The following is a 9,738-nucleotide window of genomic DNA, read 5'->3' as shown; positions in this document are numbered from 1 at the left end:
CCCTGCGAGCTCCGCGGCGGTGGAGCTAGGCCCGCGCTGCTGGCTCTGGGCCCCGCCTGTGCACCCTCTGCCCTTTGTCCTGCCCATGAGGCCCGGGCCTCAGCTGGCCCGGGGTTCCTGAAGTTAGCTGACGATGGGCTGTCGGCTGAGACTGGGTCGTGGGCCTTGTGCTCTGGCAGCCGCGTCACCATCGCCGGGCCTTCCCGCGGTGCTGCTCGCAATTCGGGATGCCTGGGCTTGCGGTCTGCTGGGTCGCCTGGCGCTGCGAACCCCGTCACCTTCCATCGTGGCCACCACGCTGCCCGCTGGTCAGCCCTGGTCTGCAGCTTTTCTGGGACCCCTCTGGCCCCAAGAAGACGTAACTCACATCAGCTTGTGACACCAGGGCCCAGCTGTTGGTGAGCGAGCGCTGGCGCCGTGGCTCCTGGGCTCCCCTAACCCCGTGGCCCGTGCCGCCTGCACCTCTGCCAGGGCTGCGCTGCGCAAGTGGCTCCAGCCAGCCAGCCCTAGCCCACGAGCGGGACTTTCCTCTCCCCCAGATTATCGCCCTCTGCAGGGATACAGGGCTATGGAGGACGCAGCGGACACCTTCCAAAGTTTGTGGAGACTCTTCCACCACGCCAAAAGTTTCACCATCAGCTGCAATGCCTACTGGGGCGCAGAGACCCCTCCGGCATGTGGACCAGGCAGTGTCTTTGCTGGGCACCCACAGCGCTCACCACCCCACGTGCAGACCCCTACTTCGTGTTCCTCCTCCTCCACGTTCCACATCCAAAGTTCTCTCGTCATTTCTAAGCAGGAGAAATCCAAAGAAACTGAAATTAGAAAGAGAGAGAGAGAGAGAGAGAGAGAGAGAGATACAGAGCCATGAGCGTATGGAAAGCATAAAACGCCCTAAAGCCAATAACAAATTTGTATTTCTTTTAAACATTCTGCACATCTCCAATGATGAATGATTTATTTATTTATTTATTTATTTATTTATTTATTTATTTTTACCACTGTCAATTCGTAATTATTAACTTCTCTGGCATTAATGAATAGAAATTGAATCACATATGGGAGTATAATTTTTATTGTATGAAGCTTTTCATATTTTAAAAAATAATTGTCCAATTTTTCTCCATGGATTAACAATTAATGGGAAATTTGCAACATTGCTGTGTTAATGTCTCCTGAGATAATTAGATGTGAATAATCTTTTATAAACAGAATTTCCTGGGTGGAATTGCTCATCTTTGGGAGCTCCATAAATAACCATGTCCCAAGAGAACTGTGAATTTGGGAACTGCAAGAACTGAGTCCTGACTCGTCCAGCCTGGAAGCTTTTGGGTGATCAATCACTCTTGCAGGTGACTTCACCGTCTTCTGTTGAAGGGCCAGTGAGAGCCTGGGGGTTTCAACCCGCAAGAGTCTTACCATTTTGGGGTTAGCATTAACAGTGAGGAACAGGCATACTTTTGTGATATTCTCCATATGTAATAAAATAGTTTCCAAAACAAAGCAAAGTGTGAGTGGTGACTATTGAGAGGACCCTTTCTATCTTTGCTGGATTCCCAGAGATTTCTGGGTTTCTTTTGGAGTCAGTAGTATTTCAATGTTAATTCTGAGCTCTTGACACCCACAATATGAGTTGCAGCCAGTGACTAGAGCTGCAGCTTGTTAAACTGATCACTGGTGGTGGAGCCTGTTCGTCCTGCTCACTTCTTAAAAGGTCGGCTTGGTCAGAGGTTAGTGCTTCCCTGCCAGAAATAAGCAGTTAGGAATCAAGTAAAGGAGTCAGCTAAAAGCATCATTACTCAGTAGTGAGGTCATAGCTAGATGGTTGTTGATCTCATTTTCTCTCTGCTGCTGATTTCAAGGCTTTATACCATGTTTTGATGTAACACAGAATGTATGCTATGAAGAACAAATAGTCTGTTAGTTTCTTGGAGCTATACTCCATTATTGGAACTGGGGACAACAATTTGAAGGACATTGTTACTTAGACAGTTTAATCTGCCTTTGACTAGAATAAACTTCAAGTTCCAAGGGCTAGGTTCAGTTGTTATGCAAATTTAGATTGTTGCTGTAAAATGTACAAAAAGAAAAAAGAAAAAAAAAGGACAGGACTCTTTAGATGAAATAAGAATTTAACTGTATTTGAACCCTGTTGAAGGCCAGACAAGTTTAGGCAAAATGCCACAACTGAATATTCTGTGATGAGTCCCTTTAAATTCCAACATATCATCTATGTTGTTCAATATGACACACACACTGGAAAAGGTTGTGTATTCAGTAGTTGTTGAGTGTCGGGTTCTGTGTATGTCAGTTTATGTCAAGTTTGCTCATTGTGTTCATCAAATATCCCTTTCATGGATTTTATCTGTTGGTTCCGTCACTTATTGAAGGGAATGTTAAAATCTATATTGTAGATTAGCCTATTTTTCTTTTCGTTGTATCAGTTTCTGTAGTAAATAATTTGAAGGGATATTTTATATTTGTACATATTTAAAATTGGCATACTTTTCTAGTGACTGACATCATAAAATCTATTTTATCTCTAGCAATGTTTCTTGGCTTATGTCTGATCTATCAACAATAACATAGCAAGATGAGCTTTGTGCTGATTAGTGTTTGCAGGGCATGTTTTCCATTGTTTTGCTTGCAAAATGTCTGTATTCTTGTATTCAGATAAATTAATTAAAATGTAAAAAATAAATATATAGTATAAAAACATTAAAAAGTAAATATTCTAAAAATCCAGCCAGAGATGTTTCACTTTTAATTGAAGTGTTTAGGACCACAGCTCTCACACTTGTGTGCTAAGGTGCCCTGAGATACTGTGTTTAACTGACAGCGGCACCAGTGGATAGCTTGTGAGTATGTATATGTGCGTGTGTGTATTTGAGATGGGGGTCTCACTCTGTCCCCCAGGCTGGAGTGCAGTGGTAAGTTCTAGGCCCACTGCAGCCTCTGCCTCCCTGAGTAGCTGGGACTACAGGCATGCACCACCACACCTGGCTAATTTTTGTATTTTTAGTAGAGATGGGGTTTTGCCATGTTGCCCAGGCTGTGTATTTTTGAGGGAAACAAAGCAGCATTTGCTGGAGACCTTAAGAACTACTAGCCTGAAGCAGTTCATAGTTTCAAAAGTAATTAGAAGTACGTTTCTTTACCTTTAAGGTGGGTGTTGTTAATTACCACAATAAAAGCAAGTATTGTGCTAAAGTCAGTGTGGAATAGGAAATCAGGTCCAGTGGTTGAGATCCAGTCCGATTTTAAGATCTGAAAAGTTGTGCTGCATGTCCAACAGGCACACACATCGCATTAGCAAGTAATTGTGCTTTTGTAAGAATGAAACAAAAATACTGTATGTGTGTTTTTTGTTTGTTTGTTTGTTTATTTTTTTGAAACAGAGTCTTGCTCTGTTGCCCAGGTTGGAGTGCAGTGGCATGATCTCGGCTCACTGCAAGCTCCCCCTCCCGGGTTCACGCCATTCTCCTGCCTCAGCCTCCCGAGTAACTGGGACTACAGGCGCCCGCCGCTGCGCCCGGCTAATTTTTTTTGTATTTCAGTAGAGACGAGGTTTCACTGTGATCTTAATCTCCTGACCTCGTGATCCACCTGCCTCGGCTTCCCAAAGTGCTGGGATTACAGGCGTGAGCCATCGTGCCCAGTGGTGTGTTATTTTTTATACGTACTTGCAAATCCATCGCCAAAATAAAAATAATGAACATATTCAGCACGGATAAAAGTTGCCCCTTGCACTTTCATAATCCCAAACTTTCTGTACCTTCCTACTTTACACCCTTCCTGGCCATCAACAATCTGTAACTATAAAATAGTTTGCCTCATCTAGACATTTACATAAACAAAGTATAGCATGGACCTGTTTTTGGAAGGGTCTGGCATCTTTCACATAGCATAATTATTTTGAGATTCTGCTATATTGCAGGCATCAATAGGTCATGAATTTTATTATTGAGTAGTATTCTATTGTGAGGTTAGGTCACAACTTATGTATCCATTTGCCTGCTGATGGGTTTTTGCATTGCTTCCAGTTTTGGACTTATACAAATACATTTGCAATAAACATTCATGTACATAAGTTCTTATAAATTTGAGTAAATATTAGGAATGTAATAGCTAATAGGTTTAGGCTTAGTTTTAAGACACTGTCACAATGTTTGCCAAAATGGTTGTACCATTTTATATTTTTATCAGCAGTATATGAGAATTCCACACTCTTGCCAACATTTTGTATGGGCCTTCTTTTAAAATTTTAGATATTTTCGTGTTTACAATAGTATTTTATTATAGTTTCATAATGCCTAAAAGTATTTAGTGTCTCTTTATGTACTTGCATGCCATCTGTATATATTTGGTAAAGTGTATGTTCACATTTTTTTTTGCTTCTTCCTTTTTTTTTTCTTTTGCTTATTTTCTCATATTAAATTTTAATAGGTTTTTTATATGCTCTGGATTCAAATCCCTTATTAGATATGAGATTTGCAAGTATTTTCTCCTTGTCTGAGTTTTCTTTTTTGTTCTCATAACACTGTCTTTCAAATAGCAGATGCTCTTAATTTTGATGGGGCCCAATTTATTAATTGTTCTTGTGCATTGTGCTTTTCGGGCTTCATCTAAGAAATTTTTAATTAATTGAATATTACAAAGATTTTTTTCTGTATTTTCATCTAAAAGTTCATAGCTTGTAAGACTTTATTTTATGTTTAAGTCAATGTTCCTATAAGTGACAGAGCTTTAACCCAAGTCACTGTCATGCATAGCTGGACCCAGGGGCTTATATGAAATCATCAAGAAATGTTCTTCTTTCTCTTGACAGTTTTCCTTGTGTTTTAACCTCATTTTCTGCCTCTGAAGATGACTTTCTTCTCTTTCTGTAGAGAGAAGTGCTACAAATAACTCACTTTACTTTGTCCTTGCACACCACAGTGGTAGAAAAAGCAAGAGTCCTTCCTGTTGATTCCAAAAGAAAAGTACTGAATCAGTTGCTATGATACAAGAGTAGAGTCTCTGGCCAGAGCTGGGCATCATGCCCACTTCCAGGGCTGGGGCTGGTAGGTTGTGTCAGACCGAATTGGTGCTCATTGAAATATTCCTCAAAGAAAAGAGGGGCTCAAGAGGAGAGTTCCTGAACACCCCACCAAAAAATGGCCACTACATACACACCTACAATTCCCTGCCATTTTATAAGCAACTGTTTGGGTGGAAAATGACTAGAAATTCAGTTGTCATTAACTTTCCTTTTTAATGTCAGTAGAATGAGCCATGCATTTCACATGTTGTGGGTTATGTCCATGATAGTCATTTCTGTATATTAGGTATCAATTTGGAGTATCATCTAGAGAAATACAGTATTTTGTGATGTTATCCTTCAATTAGTATTTTTAGGATAAAGAATTACAGGATGAAAGAAAAGTCTAGGATAGAAATAAAAGAATAGAGAAAATGGAAGCATGGATATACTGCAGAAAATGGCCAAACAGGAAAAGTACTTGTGAAGGTATTGAAGTACATAACTGATATCACATAGACCTCCAGGAAATTACAACTACTGTCATAAGAACAAACTATCCAAATAGTCTTTGCTGATACTGAGTCTTTTCTGCTTGCAAAAGAAGTAAGAATGGTAAGGAATTGGGACATTGTTCAGATAGGCCTCAATGTGTTTATTCATTTACCTGTTGATGGGGTTTGGGAGTATTAATGAAGGATGTTAATAAATAATAATGGGCATGTTAGATAATCATCATCGATTTCTCCATTTGTTCTGAAGAAAATTTTGCCTACCTTCTTTTTTGTCAAGGGATTCGCTTTTTAATGTCATGTTTGATTCTATGGCTTACTAAATGTGTAATTGCCTATTCATGGATTCTGAAGAATTTTATAAAATGTATTTGCCAAACACTTTGAAAGCTTAGAACTTTTCCAAGAAAGAAGTTCTTTAGTGCTTTAGTGCTGCCCTGACAAATATGGTAGCCACAGCCATATGCATACTGAACACTTGAAATGTGGCTAGGCTGGACTGAGATGTGCTGTTAGGGTACAATACACACCAGATTTTGAAGAGTTAGTAGGAAATGAAATTAAACATATCTAATTAATAACTTTTATATTGGTTAGATATTGAAATAATATTTTGTATATATTTTACATATAAATATACATTAGTGTGTATGTATATTAATATCTTCATATTAAATACTTATCAATTACAATTGGAAGAATGATGACTTTGTGGTGGAGAAATCTGGCACAAACTTGATCGTGTGCCTCCTGCTGTGATGTCCTAGGAAGAGCATAGCATTATTTCTGTGGTTTTCTTGTGAAAGATACATGACCTAAGTCTGGATGTGGAAAAACATCAGATGGAAAAAGGTGAACACATCCTTCAAAAGGAAATGCTTCTGCTCTTTAAAATTCTTAAGGTTGTGAAAAATAAGGCAAAACTGTTTGAAGATGAAGGAGCTTAAAAGACATGGCAATTAATGCAATGGGAAATCCTGGATTGGATCCCAGATTACAAACTTAAAATAAAAATGTATTTAGGGCACAACTGAGAACATTTGGATGACATTATAGCATCTGTTGATTGGACAGTAGTGCTGGGTGAATGTGGATATCCTGATATGGATGATTATATTCTGGTTATGAGAACCTCGTGTTAGTATCCTTGAGTAGGAGAGGCTACCAATAAAACGGCCATATGATGGCTGGTCTGTGGATACCAGTCAGCCGCTTTTCCCAGCTTCCTTGGCGTTTGCCCAGTGGGTTCATGGACAATGTGACGATGGTAGCAGGAGAAGATGCTACATGTTTCCAATAACATGAACTTCCCTGCACCAGTGCTGCCTACTGCCCAGATGAGTGCCCTAACTGCCGACAGTGAGCAATGCTGAGACCCTGGAAAGAGGAACTAACTTGCCTAGGCCAGACAGATTTCTGGTAATGTTGTAATAATATTCTTTCCCTTCCTTCATGGAAGTGGTAAAGAATTGGCCTCACTGGAATAGACGCATATTGGAATATGGACTCCCCTTCATATCCTTCTCATAGCATCAAATTATTTACATTTGCTGAGTTCTTATTCTCTGCTATCATACAATTACTACTGATGATGGAGCTTATTTTACAAAAAAAGAAGTGATGCCATGGGCTTCAGCCCGTATTTATTGGTCTTGTGACATCACACATCACCAACAGGAACATGACCTCACGAGAATCAGTTACTTCACCAGCTGTGAGACCCTGAGGGGTGGGGTTTCTATCCTACAAGATGTGTTAGATGACCTCAACCAAGAACCCTTATACCAAGAATGCAAGGTTCCATGTAGCAAGGATCATTGTGATGGTGATGGAGATGATGATGATGGTGAGGATGGGGATGGTGAAGGTGGAGGTGATGATAATGAAGTGATAGTTATGTCGAGGATGATGATGGTGATGATGATGGTGAGAATGGTAAAGGTGAACATGGTGATGGTGAGAGTGGTGATGGTGATGATTGTGATGGTGATGATAAGGATGGTGATGGTGACGGTTGCGGTGATAATAGTGATAGTTATGGTGAGGATAATGGTGATGATGAGGAGGATGATGGTGAGAATGGTGAGGGTGAGAATGGTGATGGTGATAATGATAATGATGGTAATGATGATAACGATGATGATTATGAGGATGGGGAGGGTAACACTAATTATTATGGTAAGGATGGTGATGGTGAAGGTGGTGATGATAGTGATAGTTATGGTGAAGATGCTGGTGTTGATGATGGTGAGAATGGTGAGGGTGAGAATGGTGATGGTGATGATAGTGATGGTGATTGTAAGGGTGGTGATGGTGATGATGGTGATGATGATAATGGTGCTGACTGGGCCATGAAGTAATGGAAGCAGAAAAGTGGCAGTTTCTAGGAATTATAGAGCCAGCTGGGAAATGCAAGGCAACCGTGGTTGGGGGTGGAAGATGTAGGGACCCTGCCTCATTTCTAGACATCTGAGGGAAGAGCAACCCTCACAGGGGTTCCAGGAACCCCTCCACCCAGCATTCCCTTCTCACCATCAGCATTGAGCTTTTCGGGTGCAGAGAAGAGTCTTCTATTCATTTTACTCTGCGGGAAGGGAAAAGGAGGAGTGCTATTTATGAACCCAGTATAACACAATAGGGTCTCATCTAATGTTTGTTGGAAGAATTTTCAACTGAGGAGAGCAGGTCTCACAGAAGTCAGGTAACTTTATCTTCAGTAGCATCCAGTTGTGATTTATTGAGCAGTTACTATGGGCCAGGCAACATGCTGGGTGGTTCCTTATATGTTATCTCATGAAATCCTTACAGCAATGCAAGAAGTCAGGCATAACTACCCCATTATAAAAATTGCGGTAAAATAAACATAACATAGAATTTACTGTCTAACTAAGTTTATGTGTACATTTCAGTGACATTAAGTACATTCACAAACCAATTTCCAGAATGCTTTTCATGTTGCAAAACTACAACCCTGTAACTCATTAAAAAACAACTCCTCATTCACCACCCTCCCCAGGACCTGGTAGCCACGCTTCTCCTGTCTGTCTGTATGGATTTGACTACTCTAGGTACCTTGGAAAGGTGGAATAATAGAGCATTTGTCTTTTTTGTCTGGCTTATTTTGCTCAGCCTAATGTCCTCAAGGCTCATTCTTGATGTAGCAGGTGTCAGAATCTCCTTCCTTTTCGAGGCTGAACAATATTCCACTCTATGCATAGACAGCATTTTGTTGATCCATCTATCCATCCATGGACACTTGTGTTGCTTCCACCTTTTGGTTATTGTGAATGATACTGCTCTGAACATGATTGTGCAAATATCTCTTCCAGGCTAGCCACATTATACAGAGGAGCATAGAGAGATTCTGGGAGGACGGATGACCTGCCCGGGGCCCTTGGTGAGGTTCTAGTGGAGGATCTCCCAGACCCCACAGGCAGAACTCCTCTCCTTACCCCACTGCCTTTCTTAGTACCTGCCTCCTGTCCCACCACACAGTGCCCACTCCCTTGTACGACTTGCTAAGGCCTCTTGATCCCTGAAAGTTCAGGGACAGGAACTAGTGGGCACAACCACAGTCACCCACTTCTCTGTTCCCTACTGCAGATTCTGTACCAAACAATACACGACAATGACCTGCTTTCCACTCTTTCACCAGATGTGGATGAGGTGCCTACTGCATGCCAGGCATGTGTGGGCACTGGACGGAGACCCCTGGGAAATGAGAAGATGTGAGATCCTCAAGGCCAGGGGTATCCCTTTCACTTGCTGCTGCCCTGTGAGGGACAAAGGGGAACCCTGAAGGATTGGAGAAGTGCACGAGTGACCTAGCTCAGATGATGATATCACAGTAGCCCTGTTTATGATCACCTATCATATGCCAGGCATTGTGCGAAGTACTTTGCACACATTACCTGCTGTGAAGCTTAGAGATAACTGTTATATCTCCTATGTTACAGGGGAGAAAACTGATGCCCAGAGAGGTGAACCAGGCTTTCCCAGGTCTTGCAGCTAGTCTCTGGGATGTGAATACATGTGGTCTGACTCAGTGATCCCCTCATCCTCTTGGTTTTTGCCCTTGCAGCCCTCTAGCCTGTCCCCAGGGCCCTGCACCCTTGGTCACTGCCAAGATGACCTGGACATGGGCTCAAGCAAAGGCAGCAGCTCCAGTGCATCTCCATTTGATAGGGAGGCACCCCAGACCCTCCC

The 9,738-nt window shown here is 41.7% G+C and overlaps 1 pseudogene; it reads right to left on the bottom strand.

The window, feature by feature from the left end:
• Positions 1-274: 274 nt before the first annotated feature.
• On the bottom strand, positions 275-5,192 carry LOC139361362 (protein FAM182B-like; annotated as a pseudogene).
• Positions 5,193-9,738: the final 4,546 nt, after the last annotated feature.

This window comes from Macaca nemestrina, unplaced genomic scaffold (genome assembly GCF_043159975.1).
Source record: "Macaca nemestrina isolate mMacNem1 unplaced genomic scaffold, mMacNem.hap1 Scaffold_45, whole genome shotgun sequence".
Taxonomy (NCBI): Eukaryota; Metazoa; Chordata; class Mammalia; order Primates; family Cercopithecidae; genus Macaca; species Macaca nemestrina.
Note: the sequence above shows the minus strand (reverse complement) of the source record. Positions and strands in the feature narration are given on the sequence as shown.